Source organism: Alligator sinensis, unplaced genomic scaffold (genome assembly GCF_000455745.1).
Source record: "Alligator sinensis unplaced genomic scaffold, ASM45574v1 scaffold1130_1, whole genome shotgun sequence".
NCBI classification, from domain to species: Eukaryota; Metazoa; Chordata; order Crocodylia; family Alligatoridae; genus Alligator; species Alligator sinensis.
The window spans coordinates 1,334,277-1,361,536 of record NW_005842358.1 but is presented as its reverse complement, the minus strand read 5'-3'; the positions used below and the strand labels follow the sequence as shown (position 1 = coordinate 1,361,536).

The following is a 27,260-nucleotide window of genomic DNA, read 5'->3' as shown; positions in this document are numbered from 1 at the left end:
AGGTGGACACACTTGAAGGGAGAGAGAGGCTGCAACTAGATTTAGACAGACTACAAAAGTGGGCAGATGAGAATAGGATAGGGTTCAGCGTAGACAAATGCAGGGTGCTGCACCTTGGGAGAAGGAATCCACAGCATACATACAGGCTGGGGAGTTCCCTTCTTGAAAGCACAGAGGCGGAAAGGGATCTCGGCGTCATTATTGACTCCAAGATGAACATGAGCCGCCAATGCCAGACCGCAGCCAGCAAGGCCAGCCATACCTTGTCATGCATCCAAAGGTACATCTCAAGCCGGTCCAGAGAGGTAATACTCCCCCTCTATGTGCTTTTGGTCAAGCTGCAGTTGGAGTACTGCATCCAGTTCGGCCAGCCTGGAGAGGGTTCAGAGGAGGGCCACCTGTTTGGTGAGAGGGCAGCAGGACAGGCCCTACGAGGAGAGACTGAAGGACCTGAACCTGTTCAGCCTCAGCAGGAGGAGGCTGAGGGGGGACCTGGTGGCTGCCTATAAACTCATCAGGGGAGATCAACAGCAAATAGGCAGAGCTCTTTTCTCCCCAGCACCACCTGGGGTGACAAGGAACAGTGGTAATAAGCTGATGGAGAATAGGTTTAGGTTAGAGATCAGAAGGCAATATTTTACAGTTAGGGTGGCCAAAATCTGGAACCAACTTTCCAGGGAAGTGGTCCTTGCCCCTACCTTGGGCAAATTCAAGAGGAGGTTGGACGATCACCTGTCTGGGGTCTTGTGAACCCAGCATTCATTCCTGCCTGTGGCAAGGGGTCAGGCTAGATGATCTGTTCAGGTCCCTCCTGACCCTAGCTACTATGAAACTATGAAACCTTGGGGGTCTCTGATACAGCATCTTGTCTCACTTACTGTTAACTGAATCACTGGAGCCTCTCTCAGCAGTTTCTCTTAAGGAATTCTCATGACTGGAGAGACAGACCTTGATCCTAGTACCTCCAAAGAGGGGGCTCCTTTCAGGCTCAGAGGTAACTCCATGGGAGGCAAGGTTTCAGCTCCCTCTTCTCCATGTTTGGGTGTGCCTACACGAGACTTTTACTGTGGATTTGACTAATTAGCTCCATAGTAAAACATCAGCAACTACACATGCAGTGGTATTAGGATGGAGTAAACTAATTAACTCCACTGTAGGATAGTACTACCAGACACAAATACTGTCCAATTGCAGAGATATTTTTTCTGCTACAATACATGTGTAGACACTGACCGGGCTGGTTGGGGCAAAAGGGTGCTTCAACACAGGGGCTTCTTGTTGGCTAGCCCTGCACTGAAGCACCCTCATTACCTAGCCAGGTCCTCTACAGCCTGTTGAGCTGGGTGGGAGCAGCCCCAGGTTGGCAAGCTGGCCCCCCGGGGTTCCCTGCCAGCTAGGGCTGCTTCACCCTGGCTTAACATGCTGTGGTCCCAGGTGCACATGCAAACAGCATACTTGGGAGTAGTAAAGATTGGTGCCAACTGCACCAGAGTTTATTCAGGTACACTAATTGCACATGTGACACACAGATAAGGATTTAATTTGGTCCATGTGGCAAATCCTATTTGACTGGAGTAGAACAGAGATGTCAGTTGGTATATCCTGTTCCATGGCACTCTTAACTGCCAAGGCTCAATTCCTCACTGCAAGCCAGGAGACTATTGTAGGGAGTTTTGAGCAGAAGCACAAGGCTGTCCTACTTGCTGCTATATATACAGTAGTCATTTGGGAGGGCTGGATTCATCGCCTCCTGTTCAAGATGCACCTCACTGGGATGGGAGGAGAGGGGAGTGACTCCTCTCTTGGGGTAACAGGATTCATCCCTTCCTATGCAGGAGGTGTTGGAAAAGAACTCAGGAAACCTAATGTGTGGTTTACATACAGCAACATGGACAAAGCAAACAGGCTAGGACTAAAGCTGATGGCTCATGAATAGATCACTCCTGAGGACTGCTCATGCCATTTTATGGCTGGTTGGGAGTTTTTTTGTTTGTTTTTTGTTTTTAAATATTTGTACCATTAATTGCCAGCTGCACTCCTCACAGTTCCTGCAAGCTTCCCTTTCAGGGATCTATGGCAAACAGTCATATCCCCAAAACATTTAGGATGCTGTTGGTATTGTTGTCTTCACTCATAGCACACAAAGGCCTGCAATCTCCCTCAGGCCAGACCCACTGTTTCAGCTGCAGTCTATTTACATTTAAAGATTTTAAATTATTTTGATAGCCTTTCCCTTTGTGATCTTATTGCCAGGAACTAGCAATTCACTGAAATTAAACCAAACAGTCAGTTTATGCATGCTGGCTGATAGCTTCTTGGTCTTTGTGGCTTTCCCAGTGCCTATCTCCATAGCAGTTTTAACATATTTTTGGATATCTTTTTAGTCAGTATTTCCAGCTGAAATGTACCATCCCCCTCATTTGGTATGTAAAAAACCAGCAGATAAAAAACTATCATTCAGTATAGTTCCTTAAACCTAACTATATTAATTAGGATTCCTACTGGCATGATAAAGAAACAAGATAAAGCATTTCAAACCCCACTATACTGGTAATTCTGTCTTTTTCCGGGGAGATACTTAGGAGATTTGGAGAACATAGCACTCTCACCCATCACTCAGGCAGTAACAAGAGCAGGTAGAAGAGTATTAATATTGTCAGGACATTAACTTGGCATAAGTAAACTTATTTAATGTGTCCATAAATATAAATTGGTTTGAAAAGGCTTTGGAACATTTTTATTAAAGCTGTTATGTAAATGAAAGAGATTTTTATTCAGATATTTTGCTTGATTGATTTGACAGTAACTGTAAATAAAAGATCCCCATTTTTTTTGCTGTTCACATTGATAATTATCACCTTGCTAGAGAACCTCCTCAAGATCCCTAAACAGGATCTTTAATATCTGTATACCTTTCATCCTTGAACCTTTGTCCTCACAAAATATTATATAAACTGTCCCCACATAAATTGTCACTATCAGAGACATTTTCTTCATTATGGTTCAGTACAGTGGTACTGTATAGAAGTCAATTGACTTGCAGTAGATGAGTAACCGTTTAGACTTTGCTTTAGTAAACATTCAAGCAAATGCTTAATTTTAAGTATACAAGTAACTCCACATCAGTAAAGCAGTTTTCATGACCATAAATTACAAACTGTGTGCCTGTCCCACTTCAAATGGGAACCCATGAGAATACAAGCTACTGACTTACTGGGGTTTTCTTATTAACATTGGGTCAGAAGTTGAAGCAGTTCAGCTTCTATTATGGAAAGAGTAAGTAAGACTTGTGTAGAGAACTCAGGCTTTGCCTAATTGTTCATAAATACATTTCTTATTTTCACACAGAAACCTACTTCTTAAAAAAAAGTGCATTTTTTGTGGACCAGAAAGATAAGTAACCTTGGATTAGATCATGTAAATGGTCATTAAATTATGCAAATAATTAATAGCCTTGCAAGTGCTATAGGAAAAGAATATATTAGCTCTAGTCAACTCTTGTTCAGTTCTCATTCACATGCTTCAAATATTGGATAAGTCCAGATGCACTTGGGGCAATTTCTATTTCCTACAGTCTTGCCAACTAAAGCAAAATAAAATAAAATAAAATAAAATAAATCCAGATGTTATGTTGCTAGAAGTACTTAGGATGTGAAGTAACTGCAGAACCTCATGATTTTGGAGGGGCAATGTCAATTTTTGTCTTTATTTCATAACATGGATTATCTCCACTTTAGGTGTATATATTGCTTTTGTTTCCCCTATGCAGCTTAATGGCAATTTTCTAGCAGAGCATCTGGGTATTTTTGGCTCTGCCACTCTGGGTGTATAAGCATGCACTTGTAAACTAAGCCCACTCAGTAGGCTACATTCTGTCCAGGCACATATGTGTATGCATGAGTACAAATCTGGTAAGATGTTAGGTGGAGAAAGATAACTCCTTCTGAAGCCAAGCCACTTGGAAAGACAGCAGTACAGTGGGGAAGTTTTTGCCCCATTAATGGGGTTTGTGTGCAGGCAAGGACCCATATCTCCTCACCTCCATTCAGGGTAGCCTGTATGTCACTGAACCACACACCTCTAGTTTGTTCTCATCCTCTTGATACTACATATTTTCCACTCTTGGATGATGGAGGCAGGGTGGAAGGGAAGCTTCAAAGGGAGTGCTGGATAGAAGGAAACCCTATGGTCAACTTGTGTCATAGCAACTAGAGCACTGGGCAAGGAAGTAAGGAAGATGCAAGTTTAAACTCCTTTTGGGGGAGTGGAGCCTAGAACCAAGGTCTCTGGTTTACTGGATGAATGCCATAGATACCTAATTACTGGGATTAAAACATAGCAGATTCCAGAGAAGGAAGATCCTGTAATCTCTTAGTCACAGGTTTATGGCCAGCTCCTTTTTTTGTGACTTAGATGCAGGTATGTGCCCACCATGAACTCACATATGTTGTCATATACCTACCAGCCCAGTGTGTAGCATACTGTACATGTTCAGTCTACACCTTCATACTTCCACTTCCACTCTGCAGAAGAAATAGAATCACTACCCACAGCTATGGGTCAAAAAGGCCACTTACGTAGTTAGAAATCTGCCACTTGGGTACAAAAATGAAAAGTGAATTCTGCCCTAAATCATTAAAAGTTCACAAATACTTGTAAATGCTCATTTGGTCTTGGTGAACCGGATACCTCCTTGCTAGCCACTGGGTGAAAATCTACAACAAAGAAACATTCAAATATAGGATCGGATCTTAAGCGTACAAATCTTCAATGAGAGTTTTGCTTGAGCAAAACTTGAAGAATTGGGCTCATATATCTGTGGAATGGGCTTTACAAAGTAATAAAAAGGATCATAGGGAAATAACATGCACCAGATTTTTCAAGCTCAGAGGGAAACAGCTGTTGAGAAAGGCCATTTTCCTCTGTACCAGAGAGGCATTCTCCTTCTTTCCTTCCTGACTAAAAGTCCCTTTTGAGATATCTAATTGGTCAAGAAAAACTAGCAAGGCGCAGTGTCTGTACTTAAGTGTAAAGATCTTGCTTGTACATCCCCCAGCATCTTTCCTCCTGTCCTACCCTTCTTGCTTTGCATACCAGCCAGAGTCTAACAAACTATTGTTCTATCATTGTACCCAAGTACATTACCAGTGATTAGAACAGTTCAATTCTCCAGGACTGTAAAAGGAAAAAAACTCATCCATTCCCCTGAACAGGCATGCATTTTGTCCATGGCATACAGCATCACAATGCGCTTTAAAGAAGTAAATAGCAAATGCCTTAGTTAAACACTAGTAATAAAAGGTTAACAGTCTGTGCAGACTTCCCACAGGTGGAAAGGATGAAGTAATGCAGCAGGGCTGGAGACTGAAGATCCAATTAGATAGTAAGAAGAAAACTAGGGAACTCTATAAAAGCTGTTCCTGCCAGTTTTTTTAGAGATGGTGAGGCTAGTGGTGGTTGTGGGTTATTTTTTCTTTCTAAGCAAACTTTGACTACAGTCCTTGATATACCACCAATAATAAAGCTTTAGGGAGGGAAAATTGCATTGTAAAAGTGTTTTTATTTTTAAAGCAAGTGGTCTGTTTTGCTAGTTTATAGTGTATTTTAGGATTTTTAGAGAGAAGAGGCCAGTGACATAAGTTTTCACTATTTTTCCTGGGCAAAACTGACTCTTGTCAGTCAGTATCAGATGAGTACTGGGCTGGGGAAGATAAGTGAGCTGGTATAGCACTGTAATAAAATAAGCAAACAAAAACCAATTGCTGTGTCCTCCATTAGCCACTAAAAACACACCCCAGCTTTTTTTGCTAGGGAATGTTTTAAAATGTTTGGTTCAGGATAGAGGTCCAAGTAAAGTGAGGTACTAGGTGTTACTTGGCTTCCAGCAAGAGAGGGTCTTGTGAACATGTTGGTGGATTTTGATAACAACCTGATTCACCTGTGATGCTGATAAGTATTAGTAACTTTTTTTCACCTAAGGAAATAAAGACAAAACTAAAGTAAGTTGGGTAAAGGCATAGAAGGATTGAGTGGGTATCAGAGTAGCAAACTCTGTTAATAGAGAGCTGTCTCCAATTTAGTTTATAGTCCAAGCTGGCTGCTGCTGTTGCAATCATCTGAGCTCAACCTGCCCATTTTAAAAGCAGACAAAATGGCAGCTCCTTAGAGAAGCCTACTAAACTGTGGTCAAACAAAAGAGGGGACAGCATTTGTATGGCTCAGTACCAACAGTAGTAGTCTGAGTGGTCTCTAGTCATTTAAATTAAATATGCATCTGCAACCTCCCCTCCCCCCCCCCCCCCCACACGAGGCGACTAGCTGTCCTCCCTCCTCCCCCCCCCCCCCCCCAAACGAAGGGACTATAGCTGTGGGTTTTGTGGGCTCCAAAAGCCAGTTAGTTAATCCTTCTGAAACTACCAGATTAACGGCTACATTAGATAAACTCAATTACTAGCTTTCAAGTTGGCTAAGATTTTCAAAACCGTCTGAAGGAAAAAAAGTCTAAACCCTTAGATTTTCTTTAAAATGAAAGCTGAGTTTAGCTGAATAGTTCTATATCTCCCAGATCACAGAAGTGAATTTGGAATGGTTATCTTATATGCAAGCTTGCAAAGCAGCAATAAGAGTCAGCAGCCACAACACTGACATTTGTCTTTCATTTTATGGAATTTGTTCACACAGGATGAATTAAAGTTTATCTTTCCAGAGAATAATCTCACAGTTTATTAGATCTTTCATGGTTTGGATGTCTTTCCTCCAAAGTCACAAACTAGGCTGCCCTTTATTTTCCATTATGCATAGTATGGTCTTCCTTCTCCTTGTTCCTTAGTTTCATTACAGTCATAGAGAAGTAAGCTGGAAGGGACTTCCAGAGGGTTACCTGGTCCAACCCGCTGCCTGAGACAGTTTCAATTAAACCATATCATGCAATCATAATCTAAACTCTATGCAAGTCTTAGCTGTAGCTAACACCTAATGCCTCTGGAGAGGCTAAAAACACCCTGATACATAGCAGAGAAAGAGTTGGGGGGAGGGGCACAACCACTGTAGGCCAGAATGGAAAATGCTTATGGTAGAAAATAGGCTTAACTACACCTAGTTCATCCCTGACCAGTGGCTGTGTCCAGACTCTTCTTGAACATCTCCAGTAATGGAGAGTCCACAACTTCCTAGACCATCTATTCCACTGCCTCACTATTCTAACAGTTGCTATCCAATCTAAATCCATTATTCTGTATTAAAAGCAATCTACATTTCTTTTATCTACTGCAAAATCTCATAATTGGAAGGCAAGTGAGCAGATGCTTGTAAATTTACAAATGCTATGGGCTTGTAGGAATCGGTTGAAAGATGCAGGAGGTGGAATGGATGAAATGTGAGCTATCTTGCATGACTACTAGATCTTTAAATAAACTGTGGTTTTGGTTTTAAAAAAAGGAAAAAAATCTTCTTTCTTGATGTACTTAAACATCTGACTCAACAATGCAATAGAATTTCTTGATTTCATTGGTGGTGAGTCTTTTAATCATCTTAAAGGGCAATAAAGATTAGTATGCTAGCAAATGCCATGCTGTGCACTTCTATAGTCTGTTTCTTCACTTTTGATAATACTTTTAATGTTTCTATTTTGGGTACTAGTTAATTAGATTCAGAATGAGGATGTTATACTATTGGTATACAGATGTATCAAGTATGAGAAATGGACTCTTAATATTATCTATTCTGTTTATAGCTGATAGTTTTTAGTGTTATACAGTGGTGAAATATTTTTGGAAGAAAATTCTGAAATATTTCACTAAAGAGTATTTTCCATACTAAGAAATGACCCATTGTTATCTAGTGAACAATTGTTTATTATGTTATATCATTTTTCCCTGCAAATGTCCCCTATAATTTAATTAAAAATTCCCTATAAAATAATATTTTGCAAACGTTAAGCTGAATGGTATAGGAAAGCCCTCTACAATACATATGCACAATATATTTCACATTGAAATAATATAAGTACACTTTCTCCTTGAGTTTTAGTGACTTATACTCCACACATTATATAAAAAGTGAGAGCATATGGTGCTGGATTTGTTAAATTGATACTAAACTGCAGGTGTTTAGAATACTTGCAATATTCCCTGAATGGCTTTCCTAAAAGGTAGACATAGACACAATGCTTTGTCAGTGCAGAATATTGAGATAATCAAATAGTATAAAGGTATCACTTTATAGTATTGAAGTATCACTAATACTTCACTTGGACAGGGCAGGCAGTGCTATTTGGAGTGCTCCTGGGGAGGGGCCAAGCACCTAGGAGGGTTTATGAGATTTCTTCTGACTGCTTTCTTCACAGATGTTTTAGTGGAAGTGGGGAGGGGGGAGGGGGCATGCTATTTATTTAGTTATTATTTATCTGAAGATAATTAGGAATTGCAGGGATACTATTAAGCTGTAGTTCCACAGTGTGCTGGCCCTCTAGTGTGCTCTATAATTCTCCAGCACAAGCTGCTCTTGGCTTTTCATCTATCCTGCCACGATGACCCTGTCTCCAAAAATACTGTAAGAATGGAATTGCTGTCTTGGCCTTGTCCCTGAAACACCTACTTCTGTCTGGGAATGCCCCAAATCTAAGGTAGGGGAAGGCAGTCATTCCTGTCTTCTCCACAGATAGTTCAGTGCCACTAGCTTCTGCTCCCCTCTGCTTGTTTTGAGAGAGGCGGATGAGTTTGCCTCAGAGAGTACATATCTATTTGGTATTATCTTTTCCCTGCATCTCTGTGATGCAGACTGGAATTCTAGAGGTTTCCATCAATAAAGTAGTTCATAAAAATGAGTTAACTGGGGGAGTCCTATTTTGAGTTTGATCTGTATTCCTGAGCTTTGTTGTGATCGTCTGTGATCAATTATAACAGAGGAAAATGATGAATCTTGGTTTTTAGTGTAACAAATGTTCATTGTCTCCATCCACAATGCCTGCAAATCTCCACAGTATAGCTATAGATTTCTTATATGATTCTTTCTGAAAAGTAAAATGCTGAACACAAAATGAAGTGAGACTTTTTGAACCATTAGTCATTCCTCACATCTTTTGTGGTGCCTCCAGGATGTGCAGCCATCTCAAACACAGCCAAGAGAGGAAGGCAGGTTGGCTGCTGAATTGACTTCTTGTGCACTGTAGATGTCCAGGAGGCTGCTTTAAGTTGGAATAAGATGTCCATGGGCAGTCTTTCAACCCAGAACTGTTTAGAATCTGCAAAAATTTGTCATATCCTAATTAGCATCTGAACCTCCTCTCCTTGTCTCTGCTATGGACTATGCTAGGTCTAGTGGGGAGACAGCCTGGATACAGCTACCTCAACAGCTTTCACAGACCTGTGGTAAGGGTGTTAACCTGAATAAATCTTTTATCTAATCCTACGCACTAACACTATGGTGTGTTGTTCAGAAATCACTCCGAGCCAAGGAATTGGACAGAAGTCTGCTTCATTTCATGCTTATATTCTGAGTAGCATTGTTTCTGTATGTCATAACAATTGGTTCCTATTGGCTTATAAAAGTACATCTTCCTTGCCCAGGCAAATACAATAACTGCAATTAATATTCACCATTAATTCACTCAATTTCAAAGATGTAACTAATCTTTATATATAATCAACCTTTTAATTAAACTGACAACTAATGTTCAATTAGTTTATGAGATATACGGTGTAGTCGTGTGAACCTGTGACATGAGGTATTTGCACCACTCTTGCTACGTGGCAGTAAATCCATTTAAATCTGGTTGCTCCAATATCCTCCTTAGAAGCATCCTTTGCTATTTTAGTTGTCTTTACTGCCCTAATGTCTCCTTAATTAACCTCAGGGACTCTTTAATGAACTCCTTTCAGCTTCTCAAACTCTTTATTAAGATTTGCATTCAGTGCTCACAAGTCATCTTTACAAAATAATGCTCCCAGGCTGGATATTCAGGCCACTAGCCCAAGCTTCCCTTTATGGTTCACCATCCCAAGCAATCTTAGTTCCTTGTTGTGGGGGAAGTCATGTTGGTGATGGCTTCAGACCTTAATTCATTTGGCTGTACACATAACAATGTTAACTTTTCTTCTTAGCCTGTTATTTCTCTAACATGGAGTTTGCATTTTGTTTGATTAATTCTTGCCCAGCAATTCTGGTGCTTTCTGAAACTCCTCAAAGCCTCTGGCCATGTTTTTTCAGTGTGTTTCATTTGTGCAAACCTTAATACTTTCTATAGCATCAGAAATGCATTGTATTTTCCTGTGTAACACCATGCATACCAAACATAACCCAAATGGTAGGATTCTGGCCCTTAAAGTAGGAGTTGAACATGCAGCAACATGTGCTCTCTTTTCTTAAGGTACCTGAGATAACCTTGCTGATATGACAACTGTAGAAAGGTATTTGGGAATTCGTCACATTCAGAAATGTATCTCCTGTGTACAGAAATGTACCTCTTATACACAAAAATGTTCTAATTTATTTCATATTTTTATGAATCTTTTTGTTTTTATACTTGACTATTCCATTATTTTTTACTTGCATTATTTTCTTAGCTTGGTTTACTCCTGGTACTATGTTTGGTTCAGAAATTAGTCAGAACCAAGGTGTGTGACAGGGGTCTGCCTCATACCTTGTCCGAGTTTTAACTGATCAGTATTGTACAACATAACCTTCTGTATAACATCAACAATGGTTCCAACTGTCTCCTGCAGATACAGTTTCCCACAAGAGCACTTATGGGTGTAACATGGGAAGAATATCCTTTTCTTTGAATCTTCACAGTACTTCTGTGGGTACCATTCAGGCCCATATTATATAGGATCATATGGTTATAGGAAAGTAGAGCTGGAAGAGCTTATGAGGGCATCTAGTCCAGCACCCTGACCAAGGCAAGATTGTCTCTGACTTTTTACCATCTTTACCATCAAGTGTCTGTCTGGTCTGCTCTTGAAAATTTCCAGAGATAGAAATTCCACAGTTTCTCTAGGTAGCCTGTTCCAGTGCATAACACCTTCACAGTCAGTCACCATATCCCACAATGACTAATGTAACATTTTATTCTCTGGCCATCCCAACAAATACATTATTCCTTTCAGTCCACACAAACTGTAGTCACTAAATTCATAGCTTTGCCCAAGTATAGGACCATGTGGCTTCCATATTAGAATCCATTAATTTCTTGCCCATCCATAATCACAGTGACTTTACTTTTATCACCTCTGAGGGTTGGTATCTGTTCAACTTTTTTTCCCTGCCCTGGTTATCTGTTTGTCATTGACTTTGCTGCCTTTATTCCCTGTAGCACCCCATGACTTAAGACTTCCATGAGCTCATCTGCAAGGACTTCTACCCAATGCACATCAGCCTCAAGTGAAAACCCTAAAATTGTGGCTTTCTTAGTTCAGGGAACAATGTTTCTCTTATACAAAATGCCTATGGTTGTTTCCTTCTTTCTAATTACTATCTACATATCTATCTGTCTTTTTTGTACATGGTGAACCTGTTGAAACTAGGACCATCCATCTTTAGGTTTGGAAAGTATCCATCACATAGTAAATGATATAGTAAATACATGATTAATTTAAAGAACTTAAAGCTTTTATTATTGATGAAAGATGGGGAAATACAACAATCAGAGCATATCAGTTTATTAAATGCAAACAGAACAATTGTATTTTACCATCAGCTTGAATACCATTATATTTTACTGAGACTAAAGCAACAAATAATAGATTAACAGACCTAAATAAGACTGTGAAAGTAAAGTGCCCTTTGCTACTTTAAAACTACTGCACATTAGAACACCAGAAGGAGAAGGTTTTTAATCTTGTTGCCATTCTTTATTAAGATGCTTTGTGTAATTAGTAGTGTTTCTATTGGAATAAATGGTAATTTGGAATTCATCCAAATTGAAAAACCTAAATGAAAAAGAAGCATTAGCGGTGGGTTGCATGTTAAAAGAGGCAAACTTCTCTAGGGCAGATGTGTTTATGCAACTTGTCCCTGCTTAAATAAAATCTATAGAATCCATGTGGAATTTAAGATGGAATATAGTACATAGGAGGGAAGGGAATGCAAAAGAAAACAGATTTTCAGCCAGAAGGGCAATTCACTTATAGTTTAATGAAAACTCCTAAAACCAGACAGAATTATGTATGCTACATTGAAATTTGTTTTGGAATTAAAAAGAAAGCCTATAAATAAATGCAAAAATATGACTGCGTATTTTACATGATTGAATTTTTGCACTTCAGGAGTGGCTGATGTAAGGACTTTGTTGCCAAATGCAATTAGGGTGAGTTCAGGAGACTGTTATAATAGTACTCTTGATGTGGGTATAGGAGAGACTGTGTCACTGTTCCCAATTACAAATTCCAGTTTTCAGCTGGAGTTTTGGCACTTTTAAAGTGGTAGAAATGCATAAAAAAAATAACTAAATGATTTAGGTACTTATAAATTATAAATAGTGCCCCCCTCCCCCCCTTTTTAAAACTAAAAACTTGGAATCATTAATCTATGATGCACACTGGTGCTTGGGGGGAAATGACAAATGACTAACTTATTTTTGTTTAGAGAAGCAGCTACTGGAAATGCACATTACCTTTCTGGAAATAAATATTTCATTAGGTGTTTTAGTGCATGGACTTTGTGTTCAGACACAACAGCCACATGGAACATGATGGACTGGAATGCCTCCGAAAGAACTGTCACAGTCCATCGTGTCAGTTGTCCATGAACTAAGATGTGCCTGAATAGTCCTAAAAATGTTTAATGATCCCGGCTGAATTATGATTACTATATTAGGAAAGAAAGCCCATATTTTTAATTATTACAAATCCCAAATCCATAGTATCGTCTTGAGATTTATTTATACTCTGCTGTGTAAATTCTGATCTCAGTTTGTGCCTAGAATTTCCATTGAAAACTAAAGGTAGGTCTATAAATAACTGGGGTTGGAATACAACCTGCTGAGTGAATTTACCCAATAGACTTCAAAGTATCTGTGGAATTAACAGTTTGCATGTTTATATTTTACCTAAATAGTTAATTGACCTACATTCCTATTTACAGTCTATGATAGAGGGACATTTAGTTGGTCCATTGCAAAAAAAACCCTGTATTGTTCTTATGAAAGATTTACTATTACTTTGCTCATTTCATTTCTGGAAAATAATGAAAGAAATAAAACAGAAGTGTACTTGACGTTTGACAATTAGTTTGCAAAAACAATAATTATTAAACTTCAAGGCAAAGATTGTCCAAGTAAAACGTCTTCTAATCTGGATGATCTAATAGCACTTTCTTCTTCACGTTCTATATGTGACTAGTGCATTTCCATGCAGGTGTCAGCTGCAATCTGGCTGCTAACCCAGGCAAGTTTCAGTTTCTCTAAACGTGTTACCTTCCATCTCTGAGAGAGTTAAATCTGGGGACTTTTAATTCAAGCATTCAGGTTTTGCAGCCATGCCAATGTTACACAGAGGTCAAAGTCGACATAAGAAAAATAATCCTTAGGATCACTGAATCACAAAGAAAAAAACCCACAAGTAATGAGAGTGGTGCTGTCAATGTCACGTTCACATCCAGATGTTTAACTAGATTGAAAAGGTGCCAACATATGTGATGAAAGCAGATGATTCCAACGTTGTTTCACTCAACCCTTCACTATAATCTCCCCTCAAAAATGAAAGTCAGAGATGGGTCATATCTAGTAAGATAAATTTGATTATAAGAAATAGCATGGTTTTAGGACCCTGAATATAAATGAAAAATGTTAAGGGCACATAGAAATTAGTGTGGACCTCCCATTGGAGAAGATGTAGAGCCCTTGGGATTCAGGACACTGAAGTCCATATGCCTGAGTATCTGAAATACCTCACTGTACATCAGAATGAGCTCTCAAACAAGGCATCAGCATACTATGACTGTGTGTGAAGCTGACAACATTCAGTACCTCATACTGTGACTTTTTTATTTCATTGCTACTTTTTCTATCAGTTACCACTTTCTATCCTCAATCTTCCCAGAAATTGTCTGGCTTCATTGCTGTTCTGGAATGTTTTTCCATACTGGTGGCATCACTGAACGTTTTGAACCTCCACTGTAGTTGCATATCCTTTTTGTTTTTATCCTCTGTGTCCTGCATCTAGTTAATAAGAACTGGAAATTGAAATATCTTTGGAAATTTTTAAAGTCTTAGTCTTGAATTAGCATATAATCCATTTCTAGGCTATTGTTCTCATCTAGCTTCTCATATGTGATACCAGGGATATAGGTCTACAACATCCTTGAGCAAAACATTTTTCCACTTATTTATCATGGACATTTAAAAAAACCTTTTCTACAGGGGCATAACAGGAATCTCTGCACCCTGGGTGGTAGCAGTAGCCAGGGCAGCAAATAGCTGCAGGGCTTCAGGAGTAGCCGTGGTAGCTGCGTTAACTGCTACTGAATCTGCAGAGGCAGCAGTCACTATTCTTGTAACCCCTCAAAACCAGTGTCCATGGCTAGTACCCTGGTTGCTCAACCCTAGTTATGATACTGCTTTCCTATTACAGATTTCATACTAGATAGTTCTTATGCAGCTGAATTCCTTCATAAAGTTGACCTGGAGATTTCTGTTTGACCCAGGCATCAGCAAACAGAACTGATTTTTTTCTGCAAAACTTTAGTCATTCTTTCCAGCTTTGTTTCCTCCAGGCCTGAAAGGTTTTTGTTTTCCTTCACCTAAAACAACTGCAAAGACATTCAACTAGATATGCATTTTGCATTATAGCAGAGTGAAGCAATGAATCACTTGGTAACACATTAGAGTGACTGATATCAAAGGATCCCTTAGGGATTTTGCGAAAAGGTAGTTAAGCAATTAATGAAGATATTTAAAATCCTAATACAGCAGAGACAGCTTTGAAGGCAGTGAGGGATTAATATTTATTTAATAGATTGTTAGAATCACTGCCAAAAAAATGTAACAGAAGTTAACATATTCAGTGTGCAAGCATGCACAATTTGGAGTATTTTTTGACATCATCCTGTCATGCTTTGTCACGATATATGGAAGAACAATCTCACGTTAAAGTTTGAATTAACATTGTTGTCTGTTGCTGATCTAGCTGATAATCAAGCTTCTAATTGCCTCAGTCATCTGAGCTTGGTCAGATAGTTTGGATACTATTTTATACTAGGAGGGGAACATATGGAGGGTTTTACAGTGGTGACACCATCCAGTTACAGAAGTGTATCATTAATAGTGTAACTTTTCTGATATTTTTTAATGGAATTTTGTTTGGGTTATCATCTAGATCCCATGAAACAATAAATAGAGGGTTTCAGTAACACTACATCTTCCCCAGATATCAAGGTATAATAAGTACTTTCTTAGATGAAAAAAGATTTGAAAAAGGAAAACAGTGAGCCCTGTGTCTTTGCTATGTAGTGTTTCATTAATCTATACATGCCTGTATATGTAGTTCAGTTTCCTGCTTGCAAATCTGCTGAAGGCATACATGCTGGCAGTATATCCAACTGATGGTGACCCTGCATTGGGTAATGTACCTTACAAGTGGAACTCCATCAATTGTGCACCCTTTGTTTTGGGAATAATAGTATCTAAATGGAACCAGACAGGGTGGGAAAAGTAACAATTAGATGCTTATAAATGATCAACATGGTAAGACATGCTCACAGCACACCAGCTAGCTTAACTGTAGTATATGCAAACTTCAGTGCATGTGTTTTAAAGCTGTAAAATGTTTTAATTACATTCAAAAGCCTGTGATCAATGTTGGAAGTTCTTGGCTTCCTTCAGTGATGGGACTGAGTGTTTCGTACTTTGATGTATTTTTTGTGTTTCATAGATAAACTCAATAAGGTTTATCTATGAAGTGCTAAATGTCTCTGTTTTAATCTGCTTTTAATAAACTAATTCATGTCCTTGGCTGCTTGCATAAAGTCACTATCAGAGCAGGAGCTAGCCAATGCATTGTCGTCTTTGAATCTGGTACAGTTTTGCTGACAGAAGTTTTGGATATGCTGAATGGATCCAACTCAACTTACTGCGAGAGAGATTCTAGTCTCTTATTGTTGGTGAAAGCTATGGAAGACAGTTTGGGTTCATTAGTGATGATGGTTGCCCCCTTTATGAGGACAATTTGCTGGTTTACCTTAAAACATGGAAATGCTTTTCATTGCAAAGACATAATCAAGTTGTAAAGACATAATAGCTGGACCATTCAAATCCAATTTTAAATTCTTGGATCTTTATTGCTCTAGATTTGATGGAAAGACAACACTCACAAACTATTTTAACTTATAATTCTTCCTGGCAAAATATAGAAGTCAGATATCTATGTAAATTGTGTTGTTTTTAACAGTGTGTAACATAGAGGCAAAATTGCCTTGTGGATATGGCAATAAATGACTATGACAGGGTCTGTCAGGAGTGTACAGGATTATTTAAGCGTTGTTCCACTAATTTCTTTCCAAAAGAAAGGTAAAGATGGCTAGAAGGTGAGATGGGTTTGTTTTTCTGGAATGATGTCTCTAGGTGTTCAAGTTTCCATCTTTTCACTCTTCTTCTTCAGTATACAAGTGAGTCTTCCAGGAGGTCCCATGGACAAAATTGCTGTGGATTTAATTTTCCTCCAGCCCCCAATAGTGTCATTTCCTTGCTTTTGTAGTTCCTGGAAAAGAAAGATCATTGGATGATCATTGGATCATCTTAAATTATGAACAGTTAAGACAAAAGTAGAAGAAAGGACCACTGCAAGATCTATCAGGTGGGAACTGCTCCCTCAGTAGAAGCCACTTGGTTTGGCAGGCCTTTATTGAATTAAATGCTAGTTTTCAGATTTTCAGGAGTCTGTGAGAATCCAATGCAAATTCTAAGCAATTTGGCTGGGTGAAATCTGACTTCATTACATTTATTCATCTCATTCACATTTTTAAACTAAATTATCATAATCCATTTTAGGGAAAGTAGGAAACACTAGCCTTATATTTTGGAATATTACATGGATTCTTTCAATGTAGCTACTCATTTCTAAAAGGGATAATTTTCCATCTGTATGTTTTTGAGATCTGCACTAGATTCATATGTCTTTGGAGCTGTCTATACCATACATAGTCTTGTTGATTGTAGAGATCTTTCTGGGTCTTCCTGTGTATCCTTTAATAAGAGCTTCAACAAACAGGGCTTTCTGGTGGATGGCCCCCATCTCTGGAAGCAGTTCTCACTTATAGCATGCCAATTCTGATTTTGGCAGGTTTATCTATGAAGTGCTAAATGTCTCTGTTTTAATCTGCTTTTAATTAGCAAGGGATTTATTTTCAGTGGGGTTGGAACTATTGGGACTAAGTACATAGGTGAAGAGAAGTGTTGTTGCTTGAGTGGTTGCAATGTGTAATTTGTAGTCCTCATATAGTCACCAAAACCCTTTCATGAATTTAATCAAGGAACAATGTATACATAAAACTGTTTATTGCATGTTAACTGTTTATGGCTGTGGCCTGTTTATGGCCATGTTAATTAGCGTAGCTCTGCCGTAGTGCCCTGACAGCCATAATGCTTATGGACATTTATCTTGGGTATCAATGATAAAATTCACTGTATCAGCTAGAGCTGATTGCAATATTTTTTTTTTAATACATTTTCATACACTAGGATTACTTTGTTTTTTATTAAAAAAAAATTAAATTTTTCTAATGAACCTAGTTTCATAGACAGAAATAGTGTACAGACTAACTTACTTGCATTTAGGTTCAAAGGGAAATGCCTAGTGTATGCTTAATCAGAGTCTTATGTTTGAATGAAATTGAGCAGTTCATAGAATCATAGGAAAGCAGGGCTGGAAGGGACCTTTGCAAGGTCATCTAGTCTAGCCCCCTGCTCAAGGCTGAAAAAACCATCCCTACCAAGTTTCTGTCCAACCTTCTCTCAATTTTTTTTCAAGAATGGAGATTCCACAACTGCTTTAGGTAGTCTTTGCCAATACTGGACCACCCTCATAGTCAGAAAGTTCCTTCTCTAACATAGATTTCCTCTGCTGCAGCTTAAGTCCCTTGCTCCTAGTCTTGTCTTCTATGACCATAGAGAAAAGCTCATCTTCTTTATAATTGCCTTTCAAATATTTGAAGACTGTTACCAAATTCCCCACCCCAGTCTTCTTTTCTTCATAATAAGTAACCTTAGCTCTTTTCCCCTTTCCTCATAAATCATTCTTCCCAGGCCTCTAATCATTTTTACTGCTCCTCTCTGGACTCTTTCTAATCTGTCCACATTGTTCTTGAAGTGTAAAGCCATAAACTGGACACAATACTTTAGTGAGGCCTCGCAAGTGCTGAATAGAGCAGAGGAATTACTTCCCTGGATTTACAAATGATGTTCCTGTTAATACAACCTGGCATGCTTTTGGTTTTGGTTTCTTCTTTGCAATTAAAGCACACTGTTGGCTCATATTCAGCTTCTTGTCTGTAATCCCCAGGTACTGCAATACTGCAATCTAGTCAGTCATGTCCCAGTCTGCAATTATTCCATCCCAAATGCAAGACTTTACACTTGTCTTCGTCCTTGTTGTTCCACTTGTCCTAGTTCATTGCAAATGTGTCATCCTCTTGTATATCCATGGCATGGGCAATCTGATATCTCCACAGTGTTCAGTTAGACTTTGCCTTTATACAAATTAAACCAGTCCTCCAGTCAACATATATTCCTTAATGATAGCTATTTTAACTGGTTTAGTGAAAACAATTAATTGTGATGATAATGATGACTTAATCAAAAGTCTTACTTTAGCGATTCTTTAGAGCTACCTTTGGTAACTCAACAGACTGAACAAAAAATCAGTACCAAAGCAGAAGTGAAAAGCTTTGGCAGTCAACAAATTCTCAGTGGATCCAAAATCTGTGCAATAATGATGAGACAGATGTTTTGTTTTGGTGCTTCTCTTTTGTATATAAGAGATTATTTGGGCCTTTTTATTATACTTACTGTTTAAGACCCATGTAGTGCTTTTATTTTCAGTCTGTTGATTTAAGAAGAATTCCTCACCAGACAACTAATGATGGTGAGTTTTAAAAAGAGATATGGATATGTTTGTTTTATTGTTGATAAAGCTTTCTGCATACCTCATTATATTTTAACCAGTCATCTAACATACCTAAAATTCGTTAATAAAGATAACATTCATACATCATGGTAAATTTAGTAACTCCCACCATGAAACCCTCGTAGGATCATACGCTAATGAAGAAGATGCTCTAATAATTAGGCCTAAAACCCACTGAATGTAACACCTTACAATTAGCACTCCCCAGCATGAATACTACCATTAACATTAAACAACAAAGACAAAAATGGGTATCAATTCACATAATAGAAAATAATTGATGAAGTTGGAGGGTGTGATTATTTGTGATTACTTTACAGTCATGCACAGAAAGTAGGAGAACCTCAGTTAGTAGTTAATCTCTGGCTACCTCTTTGAAGATAATGAAATTGGCTTCCTACTGATAATTATTCATTAACAATTAATTCTTTCTTGGTGATCTGCTTCATTTTCAGCTTCTCACCACAAACATGCAATGGAATAATTACAAGTGGAAATGAAAAAGCAATTAGTGGCAGATAATGCCAACATCTGATTAAAAAACAGTAGAACAGATTAGCAGTTCAGTAACTGCAAGTCTGCTGCCTTCAGCAGGGAGATGTAAGTTATCCAGCAATATTGCAATTCAAGCTGCGTTTCCCTTTTATTGCTTCCCCTGCATCATGGTCTGCCACGTTAAATACTCTCTTTTATTCTAGAGGGCATTGATTTGTTGTAAATACTTTTTAAAGATTAAGTATTATTTGAGATGATTTGTCATCCTTCATGCTGGAGCTCTCAAGAAAGAAAAAGAGTGGTTGAAACCAAGTCATTCATTGTGGTTGCAAGAAAATGTACTTAAGGGTTTATTTTGATTTGTTTTCATTACGTAGCTGGAGACAAAGATCCTTGGTAAGTAAAGAACAGAGAGAGACAGATGGACAGAAAAAAATGTTTGTTTTAAAACAGAGAAAGTAAATGTGATGCCTCTATGCATCTGATGACCAAACTAGAATTTTAGAACGTGCATTTTGAACTCATGGTATGGGTCATGGGAACTAACTAAGTCACTGTCACTACATTTTGAAACTATATTATTATTTATACTGAGGTACATCCTAGATTCTCTAATATGCTGAATACCATACAAAAGCATAGCAAGAAATTTGGGGAGCCTGTGACCCAATCTGAAGCCAAAGGCATTCCATCCAATGCAGTAGTTGTATGAATAAAAGAATTGTTAGTCTTCCATTAATTTTATATCTCTTCAATGCTGAGAATAATTCCCATCATTCCCACAATCAAAAGCACATGCATCTTGATTTACTCCTAAGCACAAACAGAAACATAATTTTGTTAATCTCAGGAAAGATGTTATTTTCTTTAGTTTTTAATGGTAAACTAAGGATTTAGAAATGTGAGCAGTTGAAGGCATGGTTTGAATGAGAAAATAATTATAAAATAAGTATTAAAACTGTAGCTTATTGGGTTTTAGGAAGGCTGAATTTCTTTTCAAAAAAGTATTTAAAGGGTTTTTTTTTTCCTTTGTAAAAGGGATTTTGAAAAATGTTCTAAAATGTCCCTGGACACTGGATATCTGCAAGGGAAATGGCTATTTCTACATAAAGGTACATGTGTGTGCATGTGTGTTTAATATTGTATTTTTAAGCTTGCTTCAAAAGATACACAATTACCATCAGAAGAAAATATGTGTACTAAACTTGATTGCAATATCTAAGGTCCTTGCCTTGTCCAGTCTGGGGAAGTAAATGCCTATGGTCTTTTAAAAAAATCATAGATGGGCAGAACAGAACAAGATGCAGAAATCTCTGATTTTCTGGTTATACTGGGTTCATATTGTTTATCTAACATCCAGAACTCCCCCCTCAAATCTGTTTCCATTGTGCTTATATTACTTCCTCATTTTATTCTTCTTTTCCTCTAATTAGTTTACTCATTCTTCCTCTCTGGCACTTTTATATTCTTTTACCCTGTCATTATGCCCAGGAACTCATGCTCATTATTTCGTTTTTAATCCATCTGTTCCTTTTCCCCTTCCCCTCATAGCTTTTAACTTTCAGTCTGCCTTTGTCTCCTTCCTTTACTTTGCTCTTTATCTTTCACACTTCATTCTCTATCTTTTCTAACAAGAACACAAATACTCTAATTTCTCCCATCCTCATGTTTCCCAAATTTGTCAATAAACCTTTGATCATAAAAAATGTCTCTCCAATTAATATTTCATCTTATTTCTTATAATCACTTTCACCTTCTTTCATTGAACAGTTTTTCAGTGAAACCCCTCCAGTCTGGACTGCACCCACTTCACTCAGCCAAAATTGCTCACCCCAGTGTTATTGTCCACTTCTTCCTAACGCAATCTTAGGCACACCTTTCTAGTTTCCTCCCTAGATTCTGATCTATAGAATCTGCATCGCTCACAGTGGTAACAGGACATCATTTCTTTCTGATTCTTTGTCAGCTGTTCTTTAAGCTAACAATTTAACTATAACCTTATATACTCTCCCTCTTCTTACCTCTTTATCTCCATACTGGGCACAATAGCAGGATCATTTTGTCACTTAAGCTTATAGACATTCATTATCATTGTGTGATTTGGGATCCATGGATATGGGATGGAAGCTGGGTATAAGTAACAACAAAATGCATGGTATTCCATCTGACAGTGGTGTAGAGCACTCATTGAGTGCCTCTGATGGGGAGAAGGAGCACCATTTTGCTCATCACACTTTCCCACTGTTCCCCAGATACACTGTTTGGTGCAGTACTGTCCTGCCCTACCCAGCTCCTAATGGGTTTTCCCTACTTCTTCAAATGCTCCTGGTGGGGTGGGGAGAGGAGGAAGGAGGGGAGTACCATTCTACTTGTTTTATTTATCCTTCCCCCTGCCCCTCAGATTAACTAATTGACTATCTGTTGCAGCATTGCCTTACCTGGCTCCTATGGCCAGGGACAGTACTGACATTTTGTAATAGAAAAGACAGTGGGATGGATCCTGGTGCCTCCTTAGTTGGCACCCAGGGTAGGTGCCTGCATACCATAGTTGTGCTACTTTGTCACTGGTAGGTATTATAAGGCCTAGGCCACTTCCAACTGGATGTCCTTCTAATAGGCAATGACAGGGTGCTGTCATAGGAGAGTATTACTGAGATGTTCTCTGATTACCCTCTTCCCTGCCATGACTTTGATATTATCTTTTGTTGGGAGCCAGTTCCCATTTTATAAGTGACACTCTAGACCAATGACCTTGGTCTTTTCATGGGGCTCTGCCTCCCCTGCACCCTACCCTAACCACTTCCTTTGATGTTAACCTGATTTTTAAATTCCCTTGAAGGGAAGGATGGGGATGTGAAACTCTCCTCAACCATAATCTTCTCAACCCTCATATCCCTCTGTATCAGGATTCATCTCAATTCCCTTTACTCATGCAAAGCACGGACTGGCCATCTAAGACACTCCAGGGCTATAATGCCAAGATAAGTCTTCCCCAACTCTGGGCTCTGTCTCATCTGGTTCAGCTACCAGGTCCCAATACCCAATAGTCTTGAGTCCCCAGGGGTAAAAAACCAAAATAAATGATACAATTCAAAACAAACAGTCCAACAGCAGCCAGAGCCTCTCTATGGATCTGGACCTGCCGTCATGCTGGGAATGGACTTTTTCTGACCTGGGTCCCAGGGTCTTGTGTCCCAGGCTCATAAAGTTGCCACAAGCATTTCCCTCACAGCTAGAACCACAGTTCTCCCCAAGGAAGGCTAACCCTGTTTGGGCTGCTCCCTCTTAACTGCTTACTGGCCTCTAGAAGTGAGGCTTTTCTGCAGTCCTTTGGCAAGGGGTGGGGAGGAAAAGGGAAAAAAACCTCCAGGGCCATTTCTCTGCTGGGGTCCCCCCTGCCCCTTCCCAGCCACATCTGACCATATTCTCCTTCAGTAGGTATTGGCCCCAGTAGTCCCAGTGGTCATGGCAGGGAAGCTGGCTTGGCATCGACTTCACACAACGAACCTCTGATCACCAGCACATCCAGCTGGCTGCTCTCTGCTGTAGCTGATCAGATGCATCTTCTGAGTGGAGAGTCCAGTTGGCATCCCTTCCCCTTCAGCACTCCGGACTCTCCCAGATGACCCCTTTTTGGAGCTGGGAGTAGCTTCCTGGGTTCCCCAAGCACCAATGCAGAGGAAGCAGCTCCTCCAGAAGTGGTGCCCAGGATCCTGCTTCCTGATTGTGCTCTCCACTTCTGGTGAAGTGAGTGACAGAAATGGGTTATTGCTGGGTCTCTCTCTCCAACCTCCTATCTCATTCCTCACCTCCACATACTGCCATTTGAAATGTTTGACAAGAACTGCTCTGTGCTGATGGATATAGCAAATATTGAAATGCAAATTATGCAACTGTTAAAGATTTCATTTAAACATATTTAATTTAAGTGTATGAACTAATTTCTTCAGCCAGTCAGTTTTGCCAAGATATCAACTATGTACATTGCTTGTGTAATGAATTACCTAACTACAATGTTTCTCACATTCATCAACCTCCTTTTGAGAGGTCTCCTTTTGCAGGCTTCAGGGAGATGCTAACTGCATGTGAAATTCATATGGGACTTCTACGGGCCCCTGAACTGCACATTCTTCTCATCTCACAATAGTTCAGGGACAAGGTCTACTGTGAAGAAATAAAATGATTACTGCAAATATGAGGGGGTTACTCTGTAGCTGTGAGATTTCTGCAAAAAGTGCTGGAAGAAGTTTTTGCAGTAGGAATGTGAATCTGGATTCTTCAGAAGGAAACAAGTTGAAGATCTCTTTGTTTATCATTAATTATGACTTTTCATAGTGTTTTTGCAAGCCAGAAATTGAGATACAAGTAGAAATCTGAATCTAGTAAAAATTTAGTCTCAGAAATGGTAAATTGAATTATTGGAAGTCCCCTAAAAAGGCACAGAGTACAAATAAGTAACAGTATTTTAACCTATACGCGCCGATAACAACTACAAGAAGTATTAATCTTTTAAAAGAAGAAAGAGGAACATGTTGTATTTTGTACAACGATGTAGCTAGACAATTTTTAGGAGTTCATATTTCAGAGAAATTTGAGTGATGCTGGATAAAGTGAGCATATGCAACACAAAGTTTTCTTTCTAATGCATCCGTTGTTGAAGTTCCAGAACCCTGTGGATCTTGTAGGAATCACTACTTCATTATGGTGATGACTACAAAACACAACTTTTTCTGATTTTCATCCCTTATCTACCTTCAAAATTAGACTTAATTTCATGTTATTTGTTTAGTGGGTGCAGTTGATAGGTTGATAACATTTCTGAGGTATTAAAAGAGAAAAGGAAATACATATAAATATGTGCAATGGTTGGGTTAGAAGAGTTTGTAATGGGCTGGAATGGAATCTATGTTCTGTCTGCTGAGACACTGGACAATGTGTATTGGGCAATGAGCAATCACTTAGGACAAAGTTTTGCTTTCATATGTGTATACATCTGTTGTCTAGAGATCTGTTAACAGATTAAATGCACCTTACTGTGCCATACATAAAATATTCAGCTAAAAAACCCCAGGATTACCAATATAACTATTCTGTATAGCTACCTAAATAATAACGCCCACCCAACTGAACTGAATTTGTGAATACATTACTACACATTACATTGTTTTTCTCCTTTCATTACCAGATTACTGTTCTCCGTATATACTAATGCAGCAAATTTACACTGCATTCCTGTAATGTTTAAGTTATTTTTGGTGTTTAATATGCAAATTTCATTTACTGTATACCTAAAGTCAAATATATTTAAAGGAGTGTTAAAGCGCAAGAGTCAGCCCCAGGGGCTGTTTTTTATTCAACTAGATAGGCAGTCCAACCATGAGCTAGGTAGCAGCTGAAGCACCTATTCACTTCTGAAGTAGCTTAAAAGGCCTTTCCCCACAAACCACCCAAGCCTTTGTCCAGCTTATATAGATAGAAATGGTTGAGAAAATCTGCACTTGGTCAGAATGGTTTTGCTTCCTCACATTTGTATGATTTAGAAAAGACTCATCTACCAGTGATAAAGATCCATGCACAGAGCAGAGTGAATAGAAACAAGACTGACTAGTCATGTGGTGCTGTGGTTTTGAGGTATCAAATTTTTTAATGCGCAAATGAAAGTAGAAAAGCCATTGTGCCTTCTCAAACATAACAGTAACTGTAATGCTGTCCAAGCATTCAGGAAATATGTCAAAATATTTTTAGTATTATTTCCCCAGCTCAGTCCATAGGACACTTCTTTCACTAACTGCACCCCTGACCAAAGCATCAAAGGACCTGGTGCATACAATTTATCCCCTGACTTACTTTCAATAGATTTCATGTTTGAAAAACTGTTTGGATAAAAAGTACCCCAAACCATTTACATCAATTGGTGTTCCTCTTCTCACCTTTACATCAGGCCACATAACTGTTCTGAGAATTTTAGGTGTTGGTTTCATGCCTATAGCTTTCTTCTAATGAGCTTGGATATGATTTTCACAAAGTGCCCAGTCCAGAGAGTGCTCAGGGCTTTTCTGCAAGGTGGTAAGACTTCCACTGATATTACTGGGAAATTAGACCATTTCAGCATACCTCAAATCCAGAACTATTGAACCTTAATCATTTCATATCCTGAATACTGATAACTTTAATAGCTTTAACTACAATAAATTTGGCTTCCCCCAGGCTATTCAGAATGTTCTTGCTATTAGCAGATTACTAGCTCACCACTCTGACCATATCTCCCCTATAAGTCCCTTTTTTGGCTCTTCCTTCATTGGCACATCAAATACAAGCTACATGCTTTGACGTTTATGTCCCTTCATGACTTAAATCCAGGCTACATAGCTGGGCAAATAACCTATTTGGCATTGATCCCTAGCTTTGTTCCACCAGCAATCCTAGACTTTACCATCTAGTTTTCCCTTTAAACACCTCTATTCTTTCTCCTATTCTCTTCCTTATGTACAATTTGTGTACAGTGCCAAACTGTACTTATGTACAAACTGTACATAAGTTCAGGAAGTTTAGATCGGGCAAAAAATGACCAGCCTCCCAACCCCTCCATCCTACCACTTACCACCTCCCACCCCCTCCATCCCACCACCTTGACTTAGTTAAATTGCATTTCTGGTCAACTCTGAGCACCAGCAAAAGTGCACAAGTGTAGATCAGGTCCCGGGAACATGTGCACATGCCCATCATCTAGTTTCTCCCTTAAACACCTCTGTGCTTTTTCTCCTACTCTTATTCCTATTACAGACCAGGACATGATTAAATTAAACAGAACTAATTTGGCCACCCTGATAGTAGCATCCTTACAAGAGAGGATAAGAGATGTATAATATATATTTGTTATGGCATTTGTTATGGTAGCACCATTGCTTAGTCAGAGATGAAGTTGGAAAAAACTTACTGGAACTTTGTCAGCAACTTTTCAGAGCCTATGATCTGTGTTTTCATTCTGGTTTCCTCTTAGAGGTATGAAGCTGTAGTATATATGAAATAGGAAGGTGTAATGATTTTTAAAAGGCTGTAATAGTGAGGTGTCCAAGACTTAATATTTTAGCAGATCACTAATATGTAAATATATTGCTTGGACAAATGTAGAGAAACAGGAAACATTTTACATGAAAACAATTCTTATAATAATTTTTAAAAATGTGGATTACGCCTCCTGAAATATTAAAGAAGCCCAGCTGGGAGACTAATTGGAAAAAAAACCCAATAAAAATAGTAGCATATAAAATCTAATAAGATTCATTTGGGGTTTTATTTTGTTTTATTAGCAAACTACTGTGATTTAGATGTAAAGGAATAATAAGTCAGGTGACCTTTTCCTTGTGTCTTATGTTAGAGACTAATGAAGTTATTGTGCCAGGTAGTTCCCTCATGGTTAAAAATGTACATAATTCAGCACAATGTAGTGATATTGCTGAGTACTGAGGAGGCCTATAAATAAACTAACATGATGGACCTTATTACCCATAGAGAGGTTCATCACTTTACCATAGGTCACTTACAGCAACAACAAATTGTTTTACATCAGGTATGATATACCAGGCAGTAGACAAGCTGAAGCACAAGTACTGCAGAATTTAATCCCCGCTATAAATTGATAATGTGGAA

The 27,260-nt window shown here is 38.7% G+C and overlaps 1 long non-coding RNA gene across 2 annotated transcripts; it reads left to right on the top strand.

Moving 5' to 3' along the window:
- Positions 1 to 5,931: 5,931 nt before the first annotated feature.
- Positions 5,932 to 23,417, top strand: LOC102384361. Of its 2 annotated transcripts, none has more exons than XR_324494.3 (3): positions 5,932 to 5,999; positions 20,649 to 20,722; positions 23,049 to 23,417. It is a non-coding gene; the product is annotated as an uncharacterized LOC102384361 (long non-coding RNA). The 2 variants fall into 2 exon arrangements; XR_324493.3 differs by having other exon boundaries at positions 23,046 to 23,417.
- Positions 23,418 to 27,260: the final 3,843 nt, after the last annotated feature.